The sequence below is a fragment of the Bubalus kerabau genome, chromosome 6, assembly GCF_029407905.1.
Source record: "Bubalus kerabau isolate K-KA32 ecotype Philippines breed swamp buffalo chromosome 6, PCC_UOA_SB_1v2, whole genome shotgun sequence".
In the NCBI taxonomy this organism is placed as follows: domain Eukaryota; kingdom Metazoa; phylum Chordata; class Mammalia; order Artiodactyla; family Bovidae; genus Bubalus; species Bubalus kerabau.
Genome location: NC_073629.1, coordinates 120,440,995 through 120,462,952, shown reverse-complemented (window position 1 = coordinate 120,462,952; position 21,958 = coordinate 120,440,995). Strand labels below are relative to the sequence as shown.

Sequence of the window (21,958 nt, the reverse complement as noted above, 5' to 3'; positions counted from 1 at the left end):
GGTAGGGAAGCAGGGCCGGGTGAGCCGGGTCCCCACACTGTCCTGACTGCACCCCTCAACGCCGGGAGGCAGTGGGCGGGCTGGTGACAGCCCGTGGGGCTCCCCACCACCTGTGCCAGCCCAGACCAGGGCTGCCTGGGGGATTCCTGGGAGAGGAAGTGGGGTGCCAGCGGCCGCCTCTGTTGACACCCCAGAGAAGCAGTGGCCTTTCTGGAGACAGCAGAGCTGGAGGTCGAGACCTCGCGTGGTGCAGAGGCACCTTCCCCGTCAGCTCCCGGGCGGGGCCCCTGTGTCTGCGGTCAGTGCCCCCACCCACCCCCGCGTCCTGGCAGGAAGGCCCTGCACCTTCGCACGCACAGCAGCGTAGCACAGCCCACTCCGGGTGGGCTTCCTGCTGCTCTGCTCCAGTGCCTGACTCCCCCCGACCCTCCACCAGCTGGCCTCCTCACCGCCCCTCCGCAGAAGCCGTCCTTGCAGACCACCCCCTCCCCTTCTAGAATGTTCTCTCTGCGGCTCCTGCAGGCCCTCCTGGAGTTGTGTTCCCTCCCCTCTGAGCTCAGGGCCCCAGACCCTGCTCAAAGGGACCGCTCTGCCCTCCCTGCACCTGAGGACAGCGCCTTTCCCCTCGGCTTGGGCCATCTGCACCTGACCTCAGTACCTCTCCCTGCATGGCCTGCGAGGGGCTGGGGCAAGTTCGACCCCACCCTGCCCGTTTCCACAGGCAGAACCTGGGGCTCCATGAAGGGGACTGGCTGGCCTCCTGACTCGGGAACCAGGGACCTTGCCCTGAGGAGGGGCCTGGGCTCACCCTGCAGACCAGGCTGGAGGGTCCCACTGTGAGCTCCTCCCCTGCCGTCCCTCCTCTCTGACCATCCGCTCCCCACCAGCCCCCAGCCTCCACAGCCCTCTGCGCCCCTCTGCAACCTGGCGTTCAGCCATAGACCTTCTCCTGAATTTTTCCCGTGTCCTGGTCCTGGCTTGTGGCCGGGACCCCTCCTGCTCCCACACAGGGCAGGGCCTCACAAGTCCCATTCACGGGTCAGCAGGGCCCAGCGGAGGAATCAACTGGGTGGCCAGCGCCTGGGAACAAGCAGAGTCTTGGCCAGAGCAGGCGCGTGTAAACATGAGTGGCTGCGGCCTGGAGTGGGGTGCAGCCCCCCCGCCGCCCCACCCCACAGCCCTTCCCTCCACTGGCCCTGCAGCCGACTCACCATCCCCCCACCGTGGAGGGAGGGCAGGGCTGGGTCCTTTCCTCCAGGTCCACTGGGTTCCCTGGGGTCCAAGAGGGCTGGCCCCACCAGGCTGGCTTCAGAGTCCAGACCAGACCCATTCCCGCTGCCGGGCGGGCTCAGAGCCCTAAGGCGTCCTCTGCAGAGCAGGGCGAGCAGGGCCCCGCGGCCCCGCTGCTGCTCCAACCTCAGGCTCAGACAGGGCTCCGTCTCCGAGGCCCCCACCTTCAGTGCTCAGCGCCCCTGGCCCCAGCACCCACCTCTCCTGCTTCACATCAGCCGGAGAGCCTGTGTGGCAGCCTGTGGGGGGTAGGGGTCCAAATGCGGGACTGAAGGCAGGGGGCTCCTTCTCTTCTAGGGTCTTGGCCCTTCACCCCTCGGAATAGTTGGAGTTTGAGAGAAAAGACCGCTGGCGACGCTGCAGCGGGGGGACACACTCCTGAGATTGGAGGTTGGCATCCCTGCCCTGTCCAGATGAACCTCTCCCAGGGAAGTGCCCGGGAGGCGGAGTCGCTCCCTAGGAGGCTGTCGGGTGTGCCCACGGCCCCATCCCCATCCCCACCCTGGGCCCTGGGAACCGCGCTGCCTCCAGGACCCCTGTCCTCCACCACCGCCACCCCCAGCCTCCTCACCTGGGGTGGGAGTGGGGTCCCCGCCATCAGGGGCCAGAGGCGGGGACTCCTGGCCCAGGTCCAGGAGTCCTGAAAGCGGGGGACTCAGGACCAGCCCAGAATGAGGGCAAAGGACCCTGAGGACACCCAGGTGGGATGTCACGAGCCGCGCAGTGTGGCCACCGGCCGAGGGCCTTCACCCCTCAGCGGTCCTCCCCAGGGCTCCGTGACTGTGTGCCCACTCTGGCCTGGCTCTACACTGGTCTGCCCCCTTATGTGCCCACCCTAACTGCCTTACTCGTGGGCACCATGCTGGACAGGGCTGGCAGGGCATTGGGGAGATGGCCCAGGGGGACGCACCCGGCACAGGGGGAGCCTACACTCACCTCGTGGGGTTCACGGAGGGCAGGTCAGGACCGGGAGGCTTCCAGAAGGAGGCAGCCCTGAAGCCGGACCTGGGAGGTGGGCGGAGCGGAGTGGGGAAGGGCTTCCTGCAAGATGGAAGGGCGGGAGCCGCGGTGCCTCGCGCTGGAAGGGGAGGCTGGAGGCGGGGCGGGCTGGCCTCGCTTTCACAATCTGGGCGCAGCTGGGCGGAGGGGGGCAGAGCTGTTCGCGGGGAGACGTGGCCACTGGTATGGGCGCAGGGGCTCCCGTCACTGCCCACCCTAGCCTGAGGCAAAGGAGCGCTGGTCCTACCAGCTGCCTTGTCTGACACTGCTTCTCCGCTGTTCCTGACCTTGCCTTGTCTCCGGTGTATTGCACGGGAGGACAGTTTACCCTGATTACTGACCGCGGGCCCTTAGATGCAGGGGTGGGGGCAGCACCTCGCTGGCCTCGCCCAGCCCCAGCCCTGCCCCAGTCACCTCGGGGAGGGGGCCGAGGGCACCCCGGGGGCCGGGCCTCTGGGCCTCAGGCTCAGCCTTCTGTCGCTGCCAGCACTTTCTGTTCCCCTCTTCTCAAAACCGGGCTGGGAAACAGCCCCGCCACCACCGCTGGTCTGGCCCCAAACCGTCCTGGGGCCTGTTATTCGCCTGCTGTCACTGTAGTGGGCAAGGCGGGCGTGACTATGGGACACCACTCTGGGGGTGGAGGAGCAGGGGGGACACCCGTGGAGGCTGCCGGGGGTGGGGACACTGCTCGGGGAGGAGAGGGGAGGGGAGGGCAGGGCATGCAGCTCGTCCCACCCACGACCGACACGATGCACAGCTCCCCCCACCCCGGGCTCACCATCACCCCTGGGGGCCATCCTCACCCGACCCCAGCCTCACCCTCGGGGACCATCCTCACCCCAGGCTCAGCCCTCACCCCTGGGGACCATTCTCACCACAGGCTCAGCCCTCACGCCTAGGGCCATCCTCACCCCACCCCAGGCTCACCCCTCACCCCTAGGGGACCATCCTCACCCCAGGCTCAGCCCTCACCCCTGGGGACCATCCTCACCCCAGGCTCAGCCCTCACGCCTAGGGCCATCCTCACCCCACCCCAGGCTCACCCCTCACCCCTAGGGGACCATCCTCACCCCAGGCTCACCCCTCACCCCTGGGACCATCCTCACCCCAGGCTCACCCCTCACCCCTGGGGGGCCATCCTCACCCCACCCCAGGCTCACCCCTCACCCCTCACTCCTGGGGCCATCCTCACCCCAGGCTCACCCCTCACCCCTGGGGACCATCCTCACCCCAGGTTCACCCCTCACCCCTGGGGACCATCCTCACCCCAGGGGACCATCCTCACCCAAGGCTCACCCCTCACCCCTAGGGCCATCCTCACCACGGGCTCACCCCACACCCTCACCCTCACCCTCACCTCACTCCAGGCTCAGCCCTCACCCCTGGGACCATCCTCACCCCAGGCTCACCCCCACCCCTGGGGACCATCCTCACCCCAGGTTCACCTCTCACCCCTCACCCCTGGGACCATCCTCACCCCAGGCTCAGCCCTCACCCTTGGGAGGCCATCCTCACCCCACCCCAGGCTCACCCCTCACCCCTGGGGACCATCCTCACCCCAGGCTCACCCCTCACCCCTGGGACCATCCTCACCCCAGGCTCACCCCTCACCCCTGGGGACCATCCTCACCCCAGGCTCACCCCCACCCCTGGGGACCATCTTCACCCCACCCCAGGCTCACCCCTCACCCCTCACTCCTGGGGCCATCCTCACCCCAGGCTCACCCCTCACCCCTGGGGACCATCCTCACCCCAGGCTCACCCCTCACCCCTGGGGACCATCCTCACCCCAGGTTCACCTCTCACCCCTCACCCCTGGGACCATCCTCACCCCAGGCTCAGCCCTCACCCTTGGGAGGCCATCCTCACCCCACCCCAGGCTCACCACTCACCCCTTGGCACCATCCCCCCGGCCACCTCACAGGAAAATGAGGCCCCATCTTGAGGAAACAGCATTGAACTCCACCCCAGACCTGAAGACAGCAGGCCCTGTTCCCCTGGGCTGTCTGCTCCCCCCCACACTGTCCTGAGGCCCTGGGCTCAGGTGTGCCCTGAGCCCCCAGGCCAGCCTCAGGGACCCGAGGAAGGCAGGAGAGGGAGGGGACTGGACCCTTTCCAGCCAGGCTGCTCACTCGCCCCTCCTCCCTGGGGTCCCCCCACCGCGGCCGCTCCACCTCCAGGCGCGTCCCTCTGGGGGTCTGGGCCCCTCATTGGCTGTTTCTTCCTGGACTCGCACCCTCCATCTTCCTGCAGGCCGGTCCCTCATGAAGGCGCAGTTGGATGAGCCCAGCTCTGCCCCCAGCCCCCTGAGGGACCCCGCAGGCCTGGGCTGTCGAGAGCCACCTGGGGACGGCGTCCCCTGTGAGTGGACGGCGGGGAACAGCCAGCATGGGCAGGGGCCAGGGGCTGGCGTCTGTCCTTGGGCCCATCACCGTGCCTTGGCTGGACTCCTGCCTGCTGGACGCTCACTCCCGAGTCACCGGCTGAGGTGACACAGGGGACAGGACTTTGCTGTAAGACCAGGCGACCTCGGTCCTCGTGGGGCAGGCAGCCCGGGCGTCTCTGTACTAGACCCGCTATTTTGACATACAGTTGAACTTTTTCACAAAACAAGTTTATAAAAATGGAGAAGCGGTGTGCAGCGGGGGTCAGCAGTGGGTGGGTGGTGAACTGGCCCCTCAGCCCCGGGATGTGGCTGCCTGGGTGCAGCTCTTTGGCGTGACACGCCCTCCCTCCACTCGAGACTTGTCCTGTGTGAGGCTCACCCTGCCGCCACCGCAGGCCCTCGGATGTGACCTGTGACTCATCTCCACGCACTGACCACCGGCCTATCGGATGGGACTGCCGCGGAAGTGGTTGAGGGGCAGGGAGAGCCAAGGCCCCGACCCGACCATGGGGGTGGAGGGCCAGGGACGGGCACACAGCCCCAGCGGCTCTGCCACCCACCTCCTCGGTGAGAAGCGTAGGGTGCCAGGGACCCTGCCTCCCGCCCCGCCCCCAGTGGGCTGGGGGCAGGGACCCCCACGGCCGGTGCTGGGGGCCCTCCCAGGAACCCTCCAGCCCCTGCAGCGGCCGCCTCCGCCACTCCAGGAAGCACTCTGTGGCCTAAGACCTGCCTGCTCACCCGCCCGCCCCACACTGTCCATCACTCAGCACCTGTGGCTGAGCGGGGAGTGGGCTGGGGGCCAGAGAGCAGGACCTGGCTGTGCCCGGGGCAGGCTATTCCCACACAGGCTCTTGCTCCTGCTCCAGGGGCGGAGTCCAGGGGACACAGCCAGGCCCAGGGGAGCAGCCAGTCTCGGGAAGGCCGTGGAGGATGCGCAGCCATGCTGCCTGCCCGCTCGGGGCCTCTGGCTTGCACTGCCCCCTGGGCCCTCCTGCCGGTGAGCCCACGAGGGGCAGGTGCTGAGGGGCCCAGGGACGACCGCTCTGTTTCCAGAAAGGAGCCGCTCTCCCGGGCAGCGGAGCCCGCGGTCCTCTGGTCAGACGACCAGCGCACCAGACGCCCTCCAGGCTCTGGACTGCCGCTATGCCTGTGACCACCACTCAGGCCAGGAGCCTGGTGGCCAGAGGGCACATGTCCAGGGCGCGTACTCCCAGTCCTGCGCCCAGGGCGGGCAGCCCTGCACTCTTACCACACGCTTCCCTGAGGCCCCCAAGCCCCTCGTGCTCCCAGACAGACCCCCTCAGCCCTACTGTCCTCTGCAGCCCCTTCCACAGCCCTTCGCCCTGGACCCCAGGGTGCCCGAGAGAGGCCGAGCCAGGCATGTCCAGTCCTTTCCCAGCTGGGGGGCTTGTCCCAGGGAGAGAAACCGCACAGCTGGGGCCCCTGAGGGGTTGTGAGGCTCTGCTGGCCTGGCCTGGCTGCCCCCAGGGTCACCTCCGGCTCCCCCTTGGGGAGTAGTTGGGCCTGAGAGGTGGACCTGTCGTTCTGGCCCACAGAATCGGACCCACGGGCTGGGCAGGGGGGCCCCGGGCTTCCCAGTGCCTGGTCCTGACACCCCATCCCACCAACAGTAGCATCACTCAGGGGCCAGGCCCGGGGCAGCTCTCCTCCTGCAAACCCACCTCAGACACCACGGGCAGGCAGAGCCCAGGACGGGGGCGCGTGAGCACCACCCCGCCTCCCTGGCCTGGCTGGGCTGAAGGCAGGGGTGCCTGGAGGCTCATGGGGCCTCCTCCAGGGTGGCTGCCAGGCTGCCCGCTCTGCCTCCTGCTCTGAACCCTGGGATCCCCCACCGCCCCCCACAGCGATGAGGAGCTGGTATGGCTGGCCGCAGGTTCCTGCCTCCCCCAGGGCCTCCTTCCCCTTTCTTTGCCTGGGGTTTGTCTGCCTGGAAGGACCACTGTGCCACACCAGCCCCCCTCCTGGGGACACCGCCTCCCTGCGGCCTCCAGCCACCACCACCCGCCTGGTCTCGGGCCTCCCTTCCCATCAGAGATGGCCATCTGGGCGTGCCCCGTCCAGGCAGCCCCTGCCCAGTCTCTGCCCCCCTTCCTCTCCAGGCACCCACTCCCTGCAGGGGTCCCTGCAGCCCCACAGCGGCTCCCAGGCCCTGCTCCCCGGTGACGACCTCAGGCTGGGGAGTCTGGTGGGCAGAGAGCAGGCGTGTGCCTCACACACGTCATCCTCGCCTTGAAGTCAGCACCCAGGTTCAGAGCACCCCAGGGCTCTGTCTCTCCACGAGAGGGTCCTCCGCCCCTGCCCCCAAGGGCAGGCGGCCTCCAGCTCAGGCTGGTATGAGCCAGTCTGTCTGGGGGGAGCCCAACTTGATCAGCACCCCAGCAATGCTGAGGCAGGAGGCCCTCTGGAGGGTGGGCAAGATGCCGACCGGTAGAGCGACGGCTGGACGGTTCACAGAGAAGGAGGTGGAAACGGCTCGAAAGAGGGCCCCCAGCGTGCAGGGAGCAGGAGCCCTGTCTCCCATCAGGTGGGCCAGAGCCAGTCTGACAACCATCCGTGGGGGGAGGACACCCTCGGACACTCTCCTCTGGCCTCTAACCCCCCGGAGGGGCACTGGGCAGCATCCAGCTTTGACCCCATAACCCCACCTCTGGGAATCTCCTCCACGGATGGACAGCGGACCTAGGGAGAGGGTGCAGGAGAGGCTGACCTGTGGTGCTTAAGGGCAGCGACAGCCTGGACCCCGCTCAGACAGCTGTCCACGGGCCTGGGTGGTGTGCGCCTGTCCAGTCCCCACCACGCAGAACTGGGCAGTTGCAAAAAGGGAAGAGAAATGTCTCTGTACGCGAATGTATGGTCCTTTCCAGGATATACAGCTAAGTGAAAAAAGGATGTTGATGCTCATGTATTTATGTAGGAGCAGAAGACTATATTTTTACAAATGGAAGAATAAGCCATAACATTTGTTTAAAATTAAATTGCTACCTACAGGGACTAGGCAGAAAAGAGGTGAAGGGGGAGAGGGATCAAAACTGGACTTCGGTGACTTTCATTTATAGATTTGGCTTTGGAACCAGGTAAATATTTATGCAATTACTAAATTAAATTACATTATATTTTAAAAGGGATTCTTGAACTTGAAAGCAAGGTGAAGACAATTAATTTGCAAGATCAGTTGGTAGCATAACCCTACCAAATTCTTCCAAGTGATTTTAAAATCCAGTATTTTGATTGTATATCCTTACAGCCTGACGACAGAGAATGGCTAAAACGTTCCATTGCGTGTAATCACCTTCCAAATATTTTAAAAACACTGTTTTGCCTGTACATCTGTGTAACTCAATGATTTTTGTAAAAGTGCATCTTAAATTATTTTCAGTAACCATGTTGTTGATAATAGTGTGAGGTTTTTATTTTGAGACTGTTGTGCTATGGGATAAAGCAAGTGAATAATTGTGTTGGGCATTGTTGAGACGTCCGCTGTAGGATAAAGGTGTATCATCAATAAAACTTAGTGAAAACCAAGCAGATCTGGGGCTTCCCTGGTGGCCTAGTGGTAGACAGTCCACCTTCCAGGCAGGAGACACAGGTTCGATCCCTGGTCTGGGAGGATCCCAGGTGCCTCGGAGCAACCGAGCCTGTGTGCTGCGAACATTGAGCCTGATCTCTAGAGCCTGGGAGCCACAACTCCCGAAGCCCATGCACCCCATAGCCTGTGCTCTGCAAAAATAAACCATCTTAACGAAGCCCGCGCTCCATACCGGAGGGTAGACCCGCTCGCCACAGCTAGAGAAAAGGCTATGCAGCTATGACGACCCAGGACAGCCAAAAACAAACAAGGACAAAAAAGAAAAAAAGCCAGCAGGCCTGAGTTTGAGTGAAGAGTATCGGTTTGTACTCGAACTGTGTCTTATCTTAAAGATAAAGCTTCTTGGTTCTGACTGCTGATAAGGCTTAGAAACCAACATGCCTAACAGCCAGATTGTGGTCTCTGGCTAGCGTTTCTCATGAGGAGGAAGGGGGCCCGCGGAGAGAAGTAGATGATTTTAGGTCTGGGTTGGGGAACAGATAAGATGCACCCAAAATGGCTTTTCATACCAGAGAGCATAGCAGATCAAGACGGTCGCCAACATCAAAGGGACTCGAGAGCCAAAGCAAGCTCACTCCCCGTGGCCAAGGACAGGATCATCTAGTTGTAGGATCATCTAGTGTCCATCAGGAGAGTAATTTTTAACAGATTGAAACACAGTGTTTACATCCATGAATTTTCAACTGTACTTAAAAAAAAAAGTTGCTTCTTGAAGTGGTCCCGCCAAACCCCCCAAATCACACCTGAAACTGATCTAAGCTCTGGAGTTGGTCACCAGTGACAGGAGCTGCAGCGGGCACAGAACAGCTGGCGACACCCCAGGGGTGCCCCCGTTGAGCCCTGGTCTGGGGGCCGCTCTACACGGCCAGGCCCTGAGGACAAGAGTCAAGAGGGGAGGTGAAGGGAGCTGTGGGAGGGCGGACTGGGAGTTTGGGGTTAGCAGATGTAAACTCTTATAACTCTTATAAACAGCAAGGTCTTCCTGTACAACACAGGGAACTATTTTTGGTATTCTGTGATAAACCATAATGGAAAATACACAAAAGACTGCATATATACATACATATGTACACACACACATACTGGGAATGACTGAGGGCAGGAGAAGGGGGCGACAGAGGGCAAGATGGTTGGTTGGCATCACCCACTCCCTGGACAGGAGTCTGAAGCTCCGGGAGTTGGTGATGGACACGGAGGCCTGGCATGCTGCACTCCAGGGGTTGCAAAGAGTTGGCCACAACTTAGTGACTGAACAACAGCACACATGCATATGTGTGTATGTATGACGGAATCACTTTCTGTACAGCAGAAGTTAACACACATTGTAAACCAACTGTGAGAAAAAAGAAGTGAAAATGTTAGTCTCTCAGTGGTGTGTGAACCCTTCGCAACCTCATGGACTGTTGCTCAACAGGCTGCTCTGTCCGTAGGATTCTCCAGGCAAGAATACTGGAGTGGGTAGCCATGCCCTTCTCCAGGGGATCTTCCCGACCCAGAGATCAAACCTGGGTCTCCTGCACTGCAGGCGGATTCTTAACCATCTAAGACACCAGGGAAGCCCAAAGTCCACTTCTATTTTTTTACAAAAAGGGGAGGTAAAGAGACAGGGCACACTTGGGGTGTGCCCGTCAGGAGGGGACGTGGACTTGGGGCCTGCCAAGCTGCTGGTGGCCCGGCGGCCAGGACGCTGAGTGGAGCGCCATTTTCCCAATGCAGCTTATCCACTCAGTGTGAGGGCGCGGGCAAGAGCGGGCAGCTCCACTCTACCCCGTGGGGCCGCGGGCGTGTCACACAACACGGGGGGATCTTCTCTACTGAGAAGCACCCCCAGGTGTGACCCTGGAGTGTGGGGCACTGAGGGGACAGGCTGAGACAGGAAGTAGAGTCGGGGCAGAAGCACCTCAACCCGGTCCCCCCTAGGAGGCCTCAATGGCGATGCCCGATGCCCGGGCTGGGAAGGCAGGGGCGTGAAGAGCGCAGCCTCGCTGGGCACGGCTGACTGCACTCTCAGAGAAGCCGGTGGGCGAGGCCTTGCCGTCACACACGGGATTCGGGATTCGGGCCTGCAGCCAGAGCCCTCAGACCCCAGTGCGTCCAGATAAACAGTTGTAGAGGTGCCTGCGGCAGTGGGGAGCGTGAGCGATGGCTGCTTGCCTGATGCGGGGTGGCAATGACCTCGCGGTGTGCTCGAAAGCCCTTATCGTTCATTTATGCGGAAGCTTTGGTAGATGACCTGATATAATGTCTGGTATTTGTTTTAAAACCTCCCCTCTGGTGGGGCGAGGGCAGATAAAACTGTGTGAGTCATTTGATCACTGTTGAAGTTGGGGGTGGTGGGCACTTGGAGTTCATCATAGCCTTCTTTTATGAAAATTATGCCTATTGGAGATTTTCCAAAATAAAAAGCTTTAAAAAGATGGCCAGCACCCCGCTAAAAATCCACAGACAGTATGGAAAGCACATTCGGGACTTTCGACTCCCAAGTGGTGAAGGAGACGGGGTTCTCTCAGCGGTTCTGAAAAGATGAGAAATCCCTGAGCATCAGAGGCTTGAGGGGTCGCTGGCACAGGGCAACCCTGGGCCAACCTGTGCCCGGGAGAGGACTCCTGCCCAACAGAGAGTGGACGGGCTGTCTGAGCAGGGGGGCGGGGGCAGGGCAGACGGCGGAGCTGCACTCGGCTGACTTTCGGATGTGGTTGGGGCAGCACAGCCCCCACGGCCTGTCCATATGTGCGTGCGTGCATGTATGCACACAAACACACGCACTCACATACATGTGCACACGCCAAACACAGAGGCACAATCACGGGTACACATACATGTATGCACAGATAGGTATACACGCACACACGCACGCACACACAGCAGTTCGGGGCCAATCATGGGCCCGACACTCCCACTGGCTCAGCCTCACGCTCTCACCTCCCCCACCCGCCTGGCCTGGGCCCCTCGCTGCAGGCCCCCCGCTTGCTCCCCTCCCCCATCTGCTGAGCCCCCTCTGGCAGCCCCGAGCCGAGCGGCTGGTCTCCTGCTCGAGGTTGGTGTGGTGGGGCTGCAATTCTAGGAAGTCAGCAACCAGGCAGATTGTCAGATTGCAGGGCTGCGGAAAGCCGGTGGGTTGGGTGCTGCTCAGACGAGCGTCCGGGACAGGGTGGGGACCGGGGAATCTGCTTCCCCAGGGGCCACTGGCTGCCTGAGCAGCTGCTTGAGCAGGAGGGAGAGGACTTGGGGGACCGGTCCCCAGGGAAGCCCTGCAGGCCAAGAGCACAGACTCCTCGTCCTCCGTGGTCCTGCAGTGCACCCCCGTACTTCATGCTCTGGAGAAGACTGGCCTGGGTCTGCTCACTGCCTGCCCACCCCACCCCGGGGTGCAGCTGTCTGCAGGGCCCAGCTAGAGCATATGCGGTGCCTCAAGCCCACCAGGCCCAAGTTCTCCAGAAAGACATCCACACGCACAGAGTCTGCTTCTTCAGTCCCTCCGCTTCCACCACTGTGTGGGCCCCTGGGACCAGGGGACCCTCCCCGGTCAGCGCCCAGAAACATCCTCCCTGAGGGCCTCTGGCTGCTGCACCACAGACCCCCGAAAACCCCCAATACACCACCTTATCCCACCTCCCAGCAGCACTTGGCAGAGGTGAACCATTCCTAGTTCTTTATTTTAAAAGTGTTTTAATACGACATGGACCAGACCTAAATGCACACGAGGTGCTCATGCACAGGTAAGGAGGAGGAGAAGGTCCTTGGATGACCTCGAGGCCCCCTGCACGCTGCCTAGACTCAGGACCATCCGGAAGCGGCGCCTGGGGGCACTTGCTAGGCCGCTTCCCCTTTGGCTCTGTGATGGCACACGTGGCTTGCTCTGCTCCTCCTATCTGGCCTTCCCTCTCACACCCCTGTTGTTCTCCATGTGGGCCCTAACTTGGTCCTTGGTCCTTGGGCTGAGTTTCACTGGGGCTTTCCTCACCTGATACACACTCTTCATAACAGATTCACCCAGTCCTATTGACTCAAGAATCACCCCATGCCCATGACCCTGTCAGCAGCTCCAGCTCAGGCCTCTGGACCACACATGGACTGCCCACCGGGCATCTTTTGGATATATAACATGCAATTTAAGTGCAACCTGACCAAAACTGACCACAGCGTCAAGCCCCTTCATCGCCCCCGACTCTGTAATCTTCCTTCAAATTTCCCTCTCTCAGAAAAAGGACCAAAACTGATCACATCTTCAGGCCCCTTTGTCACCCCCCACACTGCAATCTTCCTTCAGAGTTCCCTATTTCAGAGAATGATTCCTCTTGTTGCCAAGGCCAGATATTTGAGGGTCATTTTTAACACACAAATTTCCCCTCTCTCTTACATCCAATCAGTCATCCATAAGTCAAATATGCATATTGAAAGCCCAATAGCAACCACTGAAAAGATAAAACAAAGAGGTATAATAAATAGAACAACAGAGGAGATAAATGGACTATAAAACAAAGTATTCCAGTTAATCCAATAGTGAGAGGAAAAGGAGCAAAGAACAGATGAGATAAATAGAAAACAGCAAGATGGTAGATTTAACCCAACCATACCAACAATCACATTCAATATAACTGGTCTAAATACTTCAATTAAAAGACAAAGATTATCAAATTGGATTAAAAAAGCAAGAGGTGAAAATACACTATGTAAATAATACACATTTTACAAATAGATTCAAAGTAAAAAATGATAACAAAGGGAAAGAGTGGAAAAGATAGAAAATGAAACACTGATCATAAGAATCATAAGGGCTTCCCTGGTGGCTCAGCTGGTAAAGAATCTTGGCAATGCGGGAGACCTGGGTTCAATCCCTGGGTCGGGAAGATCTGCTGGAGAAGGCAAAGGCTACCCACTCCAGTATTCTGGCCTGGAGAATTCCGTGAACTGTATAGTCCGTGGGGTCGCAAGGAGTCAGACGCACTGAGCGCCTTTCGCTCTCGCTGTCGCTGACCATGAGAAAGTTGCGCTGCTGCTGCTGCTGCTGCTGCTGAGTCGCTTCAGTCGTGTCCGACTCTGTGTGACCCCATAGACGGCAGCCCACCAGGCTCCCCCATCCCTGGGATTCTCCAGGCAAGAACACTGGCGTGGGTTGCCATCGCCTTCTCCGAAGTTGGGTTGGGTATATTGATATCTGCGTGTGTCTGCCGCTCAGTCATGTTCACCTCTTTGCGGCCCAGGGACTGTAGCCTGCCAGGCTCCTTTGTCCATGGAATTCTCCAGGCAAGAACACTGGAAATGAGCTGCCATTCCCTTCTCCAATATTGATCTCTAAGTAGATTTCAGTACAGGGAATCTTGAGATAAAAGGTGAAGCTTCATAATCATCAAAGTGTTCAGTAGGTAGAATAGGGAAAAGGAGTCCAAAATGGCGGTGGCTAAAAGACAAGGAGGGTCAAAGGAAGGTCCAGGACCAGAGTGAAGACTTCAGGCTGAACAAACAGCACTCCTGGCTAAGCCCAATTTGCATAGGGCAGGCCCAGGTGGAGGAAAAACATAAAAGGAGGAGCCAAAGCCCTTTCTCACGGACTCTCTCTCCCGCGTGCGTGCACTCTTTTCTCTCTCTCTCTCTCTCACTCTCCTGCTATCTTCTAAATAAAATAGAGCTGTAACACTGATTTGCCTAAGAGCTGTAGCACGGTTTGTCCAAGACCTGAGAGCTGTGACGCACCGAGGGCTTTAATGTCCGTTGCTCCAAATCTTTGTTGTGACGAGACAAAGAACTGAGGAACATACACTCGCGTGACATCTATGGTGCCATGACTCGGGTTTAACCTGGCTGAAAGAACCTCTGCGTGGAAGAGGCCAAGCACAGCAGGAGCCCAACTCAGCGAAGCTCCTGCGCTAGGAGCAGTAGGCGAAGAAACCCAGCGCAGGGGAAGGCCCATCGTGCTGGAAACCGGGACAGCGAAAAACGAACTCAGCAGAAAGCTCATGCGGCCGTCTCAGATTCCAGAAGACCTCCAGTTAAGGTAACAGGTCCTCGCTCCTATGGCTGGAGGAACCTTTACAATCTCTCGTTTCTTGTTTCCTCCAACCTCCCACGAATAGGCAGGCAGCAGGGGGCACAACTGAGGGACTCTGGAGAGGCTGCTCCTCAGCATGTCCCAAAGGCGCTATCTGCTGAGCCCCAGTAACTGTTACCCAAGCCGGTGGGGGTTCTTCTGTCCTTTCTCTTCTCTGTGCCAAGGATTAGACCAATGAAACTGAGCACCGGTCAGATATTTAGCAAATTTTCCAGCGGGCTATGAAGGGGATTCCTTGGCACGTTTTTCCCACTGCTTTTTCCTCCTGTCCTTCAGCTCTCTCCCGGGACTCAAGCCTGGCCAAAACTAATGAAATTCAGGCTCTGATATCTCATTGCAAAAATTCATTGAGATACAAAGCATAAGAGATGGATTTGTTAGGATCCAGAGAGAAGCCACCCTTCAGGGTGTGAACCATTGCCGAGGGCATTGAAGGCCATGGAATTAGGCCTGGCTAGGTTTTGTGAGGGGATGGAATTCATATGCTAATGAGTGGGAGGATCATCCCAGCCATTGGGGAACCACCCACTCCTCCCTCTTTTGCCTTGGAGCTGTCCTGCCACCTCTGGGTGTGTCTGGCTGTGTCTGTTGGCTTATAGATTGGGGATTAAGGTTTACTTGAATTTGACTTGTCATCTTGGACCCAGTTGATTTTAATTGGTTTACATTATACCCTTGTGCTATGTCATTCTTTCAAAGGTTGTGCTCTGCCCCCTTCCCTCCTGTTTCATGCTCTTTTCCTGAGTCCCATCCAGACCCACAAGGTTGCCTCTACAATCTTCTGGAGAGACAACCAGAAAATAGCTGGCCTTAGGAGGGAAATACTCTATAATATCCAACCCCTTAATCCTACCCAATACTGGTCACAGTGGAGATCTTGGGGACGCCCAAACTCCAGTCTGGGGGGGGGTCCCAGGAGGTCATCACGCCTTGACCTGCCTAGGGATCGGTCTTCGAAAGGTTGTTGTGCCTCAACCTGTTCGGGGATCCTCTAGTCCCAGGGGTCCCAGGAGGTCGTCACACCTTGACCTGCCCAGGGACCCAATTCTCGGGAGGCCGTCACGCCTCGACCTGCCCGGGGATTCGATCTCTAGGAGGCTGTCACGCCTCAGTCTGCCTGGGGATCTGCACCCTGACCCGGGGACGCCTGGCTCTCAGGTTGCAACAGTACTAGGTAGGATGAACTTATATCATATCTATTCCCGTCCACGGTGGGCAAACTAGCAATGAGTTACAAACCCCTTAATTCTACCCAGCACTGGTCACACTGGAGATCTTGGGGATGCCCAAACTCCAGTCCAGGGGATCCCAGGAGGTCATCACGCCTTGATCTGCCTAGGGATTGGCCTTCGAAATGTTGTCACGCCTCAACCTGTTCAGGGATCCTCTAGTCCCAGGGGTCCCAGGAGGTCGTCACGCCTCGACCTGCCCAGGGACCCAATTCTCGGGAGGCCGTCACGCCTCGACCTGCCCGGGGATTCGATCTCTAGGAGGCTGTCGCACCTCAGCCTGCCTGGGGATCTGCACCCTGACCCGGGGATGCCTGGCTCTCAGGTTGCAACAGTTCTGGGTAGGATAAGCTTCAGAAAGACTCACCCCTAAGGAAGTCCACCCATGGAAACATAAAGAAGCCTATTACTTGTGGGACTGTGCCCAGTCTCAGCAATAACTCAGGAGCCCAATGAGAACCCCACTGCCTTTCTGGAGAGGCTAAAAGAGGCACTCCAAAAGTTTACCAACCTGGACTTAGACTCTTACCAGGGACGGGGGATTTTAAAGGACAAATTCCTGTCCCAATGTGCATCAGATATCAGATTTAAGTTACAGAAGCTACAACAGCAGGACCCTGCTGCCTCTTTAGATGAGATGGTCCAGACAGCCACCAATACCTTTTATAACAGAGAACAGGAGAAGGAGGCCAAGGCCCAGGAGAAGGAGAGAAAGAAAGAGACAAGGCATGCCCAGATGCTGGCCGCCCTCCAGAGAAGCCCTATGGCAAACCCCGAGTCCTTGAGGGACAAGGCACGAGACATGCCTGATCTGTAGACAGGCGGGGCATTGGGCCAAGAGTGTCCAAACCGTGACAAGTCTCCTAGAATGGCTTGCCACACATGCCATCAACTGGGACACTGGGTGGCACTCTGCCCTCGGGACCCAAGAGCCTGAAGGTCAAGCACCAAGCCTACCCTCATGATTGTTCAAGAGGACTGAAGCGGCCGCTCCAGCCAGCCTGCCTGTCACGGATAACCATCACGGGGCTGGAGCCAAGGGTGCCACTGGATGTGGCAGGTAGGTCTGGGAATTTCTTGGTTGACACAGGGGCTACCTACTCTGTCTTGATCGCCTACTCCGGAGCCTTCTCCTCCCAAATCTGTACCATTTTGGGTGCTACAGGAAAAGCAACTACTAAAAGATTCACCCGAGCACTTCTTTGTTGCTGGGATGGACAAATATTTTCCCACCAGTTTCTGGTGGTCCCTGAGTGTCCTACCCCCTTATTGGGAAAAGATATACTCACTAAACTGGGGACCACCCTTGTGATGGGAAGTTTTTCAGCCCCTAGAGCTCTACAGCTCCTGGTTACTACTGAAGAACCCATTGCACCTTCAATAGAGAGGGACCAAAGACTATAGGAAGACAAAATTAACCCCCAGGTGTGGGACCAGGGGATTCCTGGACGAGCCCACCAAGCTGAACCAGTCATCATTGTCCTCCGAGATCCCACTCGGTTTCCTAACTGGAAACAATATCCTCTCAAAAGAGAGGCTCGAGAGGGACTACAGCCTTCAATAAATAAAGTCCTTGCTTGTGGGCTATTGGTCCCCACCAGCTCACCATGTAACACCCCAACCCTCTCAGTAAAGAAAAAAGACGGAACCTGGCGACTGGTTCAAGAGCTCTGGATCATAAATGAAACTGTAGTCTCCCTCCATCCCACAGTACCCAATCCCTATGTAATCTTGGGAGAAATCCCACCCAGTGCCAAGTGGTTTACAGTCTTGGATCTCAAAGATGCATTTTTTTGCATACCACTGGCTAAAGAATCCCAATACCTTTTTGCCTTTGAGTGGGAGGCCCCAGGATAAAAACACCAACAGATGACTTGGACAGTATTACCTCAGGGATTCAGAGATAGCCCCCACTTGTTTGGACAGGCCCTTAGCCGGGATCTCCTAGGTCTGGACCTGGGATCTAATGGGAAAATATTACAATACATGGATGACCTACTAATCTGCTCTCCAGATGAGAAAAGTGCCCAACAACATGCAGTTCGGGTTCTAAACTTCTTGGCAGAAAGGGGATATAAAGTCTCCTGTGCTAAGGCACAGATGGTTGAGACAAAGTCACTTACCTGGGAGTTCAGATTACACACGGGTCCAGGAGGCTGTCCTCTGATCGGGTACAAGGAATCCTCCAGTTGCCCTCCCCCACGACTCAAAAACAATTGCGAGCTTTCCTGGAGCTAACTGGTTATTGTAGAATCTGGATGCCCAATTATGGTCTAATTGCCCAGCCCTTATATGAAAGCTTAAAGGGACGAGATGATTCAATCCCACTGATGTGGGGAACTCCTCAAAAGAAGGCAGAGGCTACACTAAAACAGGTCTTAACTCAGGCACCTGCCTTGAGGTTGCGAGACCCGGAAAAAGCATTCCAACTTTATGTCCATGAAAGAGAGGGAATAGCCTTGGGAGTGTTAACTCAAAGGTTGGGATCTGAGCCCCAGCCTGTAGCTTACTTGTCCAAGAGGCTCGATCCAACTTCCCGAGGTTGGCCCCCCTGCCTTCGAAATCTTGCAGCTATTGCAATCATGATAGAAGATGCTTTAAAACTCGCCTTTGGGGGCAAACTAACTATTTTTACCAGCCACCAAGTAAAACAACTCCTAAATGGGAGAGACCATTTATGGATGTCTGATCAAAGACTCCTCAGATATCAAGTAATGCTGATAGAAAATCCAGGCCTCACTATATCCCCTTGTGAGGTTCTTAACCCAGCCACCCTCCTGCCTACCCCAAGGGCTCTCTCCCCTTTCACTCTGTCTAGAAACCTTGGACCACTGGACAAAACCCCGAGAGGGATTGTCAGAAGATCCTCTGACCAATCCTGAAGAAATCTGGTACACTGATGGAAGCAGCTTTGTCTTGGATGGAAAAAGAAGAGCTGGATATGCAGTAGTCTCCAATTTTGAGACCATAGAGGCTAAACCTCTGCCACCAGGTACTTCAGCCCAATTAGCTGAGCTCATAGCCCTGGCTCGAGCTTTAGAGCTGGGAAAAGGAAAAAGAATAGCCATTTACACTGACTCCAAGTCTGCCTTTCTGGTGCTACATGCACATGCGGCTGTTTGGAAAGAAAGGGGCCACTTGACCACCCGAGGGTCCCCAATCAAATATGGTGAGCAGATTCTTTGACTCTTGGAGGCAGTCCATCTGCCCACTGAGGTTTCAGTCTCCCACTATAAAGGACACCAAAAAGGGAACACGGAAGTGGCACGAGGGAACCAAGCAGCTGATCAGGCAGCTAGGAGAGCAGCGTTACAGAACCATGACCTAATAGGGATTGCCACCTTAGTTCCACAGGCTAATTTGCCAGAAACTCCTTCATATACTGAAGGTGAGACTCTTAAAGCTAAGAGAGAGGGCTTTCAAGAAGATCATATGGGTGGTTCCAAAAGGAGGGACTCCTTTTTCTGCCTGGAAACCTCCAATGAAAGCTGGTTAACTCCTTACATGCCACTACTCATTTAGGAGAAAAGGCCCTCCAAAGATTACTAGAAAGGTCCTTCAGAGGAACAGGCTTCCAAACAACTATGAGACAGGTGGTGTCCTCTTGTTCCACTTGCCAATTAAACAACCCACAAGGAGCTTGAAGACCCCAGCTGGCCCAGCCCATCCAACGACGTGGGGCCTACCCAGGAGAGGACTGGCAGATGGACTTCACCCAGATGCCAGTTTCTCAAGGGTATAAATGCCTATTAGTCATGATAGATAATTCACAGGATGGATTGAAGGCTTTCCCACCCGGACCAAGAAGGCTGAGGAGGTAGTTAAAAACCTGCTCCATGAAATCATTCCAAGATTTGGTCTGCCCGGGTCATTACAAAGTGACAATGGGACATCATTTACTTCTAAGGTCACCCGAGGGGTCTCGAGAGCATTGGGCATTACTTATTATCTCCATTGTGCCTGGAGGCCTCAATCTTCAGGAAAAGTAGAAAGAGCCAATCAATTCTTAAAATCAGCGATAAAAAAGATAACCCAGGAGACCTCCCTGGGATGGAAGGAGGCTTTACCAATAGCTCTCCTCCGCACCCGCATTGCCCCTAAGGAACAGGTTGGTCTTAGTCCTTATGAGATGCTATATGGGAGACCTTTTGTTTATGTCAATGACCTCTTCCTAGATGCAGAGGTTCAGACCCTCCAGTCTTATACCATGGCCATTGGGCAATTCCAACAGGATATATGCTTGTGGGGTATGAACCGGGACCCAAAAGATTCTAAAGAGTCACCACTATATGCTCCAGGGACTCAAGTCCTAATTAAAGTCTGGAAAGGTGGGTCCCCAAAGGCTCAACTCCAGCCCACATGGAAGGGCCCCTACCCTGTAATACTTTCTACCCCCACAGCAGTCAAGGTACCAGGACATGACTCCTGGATTCACTACTCACGAGTCAAGCCATGGAAGAAAACAGAAGAGGACACCCAATACACCTGTGAGCCCCTGGGAGATCTCAGATACCTATTCAGAACTACCAATGAGTGCCATTCTAATGAACACCCCCAAAATCTGGTTTCTGGGGATAAGATTTCTCAGGATAACTCTAAGGAGCCAACACAGCTTGACAGAGACTGTACTCCAAAACAGACAGGAGATAGATCTTTTGATGCCTGAACAAGGAGGGACTTGAGCTATCCTGGCGATGTGAATTTAAAATTGACCAATGTCCCTACTAGTCCTTGTTATGCTATATTGATGATGCTTATGATTATTCCATGTACTGTCAATTGTCTAACCTGTTTTGTCTCTGCCCAGGTCAACCAGCTACAACATGCAGTGCCAGTTCAACAAAGATATAAAACTACAGCTGACCATGGAAAATATCACACACCCTTGGACACAGCTATAAGGACTCTGAGGATTTAGACTAGCAAGAGGGGGAGGCCCAATACCCTTCACCGTCCCAGTTCAGCAGGAAGTAGCCAGAAAGACCTCGACGCCCCTATTCCCAAAAAATTGGGCCTCCCGTCTCTTGAGGGGGGAATGTTAGGTAGGTAGACTAGGGAAAAGGAGTCCAAAATGGCGGTGGCTAAAAGACAAGGAAGGTCTGAGGACCAGAGTGAAGACTTCAGGCAGAACAAACAGCACTCCTGGCTAAGCCCAATTTGCATAGGGCAGGCCCAGGTGGAGGAAAAAACATATAAAAGGAGGAGCCAAAGCGCTTTCTCATGGACTCTCTCTCCCGCGTGCATGCGCTCTCTCTCTCACTCTCTTTCTCTGTCCCGTGTGTGTGCTCTCTCTCCCTCTCTCTCTCTCTCCCTCCCCACGCACTCCTCCACTCTCTTCTCTTTGAGTCTTGGATTCTCCTGCTATCTTCTAAATAAAATGGAGCTGTAACACTGATTCGCCTAAGAGCTGTAGCACGGTTTGTCCAAGACCCAAGAGCTGTGATGCGCCGAGGGCTTTAATGTCCGTCGCTCCAAATCTTTGTTGTGACGAGACAAAGAACCGAGGAACATACTCTCGCGTGACAAAAGGATCAACTCAGAAGAATAAATAGACAAATCTACAATTATAGTAAGCTATTCCAACACTCCTTTCTCAGTAACTAAGAAAAAATTATTAAGAATATGGTAGATTTGAAATGAACAGTGTGAATCAGCTTGCCCACACAAATGTCCATATAACAGCATGCCCATATATGGCCTCCAAAATGGCCATATGCTGGGCCATAAAGCAAGTCTCAATACAGTTAAGAGGATTTAAATCATATACAATATGTTCTTAAAGTGCAACACAACTGAATGAGAAATAAGCAACAAAAAACTAAGCTAAGATGCTTACTCCTTGGAAGGAAAGTTATGACCAACCTAGACAGCATATTAAAAAGTAGAGACATTACTTTGTCAACAAAGGTCTGTCTAGTTAAGGCTATGGTTTTTCCAGTGGTCATGTATGGATGTGAGAGCTTAACTATAAAGAAAGCTGAGCGCAGAAGAATTGATGCTTTTGAACTGTGGTGTTGGAGAAGACTCTTGAGACTCCCTTGGACTGCAAGGAGATCCAACCAGTCCATTCTAAAGGAGATCAGTCCTGGGTGTTCTTTGGAAGAATTGATGCTAAAGCTGAAACTCCAGTACTGTGGCCACCTCATGCAAAGAGTTGACTCATTAGAAAAGATCCTGATGCTAGGAAAGATTGAGGGCAGGAGGAGAAGGGGACAACAGAGGATGAGATGCTTGGATAGCATAACCGACTCAATAGACATGGGTTTGGGTGGACCCCGGGAGTTGGTGATGGACAGGGAGGCCTGGCATGCTGTGATTCATGGGGTTGCAAAGAGTCAGACATGACTGAGCTACTAAACTGAACTGAACTGAAAGAATGCCCAAATATTTGGAAATTA

At 56.1% G+C, this 21,958-nt stretch overlaps 1 long non-coding RNA gene across 2 annotated transcripts; it reads left to right on the top strand.

Annotated features, from left to right (window-relative positions):
* Positions 1 to 12,888: 12,888 nt before the first annotated feature.
* Positions 12,889 to 20,955, top strand: LOC129655786 (uncharacterized). Of its 2 annotated transcripts, none has more exons than XR_008716121.1 (3): positions 12,889 to 14,277; positions 18,379 to 18,552; positions 19,961 to 20,955. It is a non-coding gene; the product is annotated as an uncharacterized LOC129655786 (long non-coding RNA). The 2 variants fall into 2 exon arrangements; XR_008716122.1 differs by lacking the exon at positions 12,889 to 14,277 and adding an exon at positions 16,470 to 16,620.
* Positions 20,956 to 21,958: the final 1,003 nt, after the last annotated feature.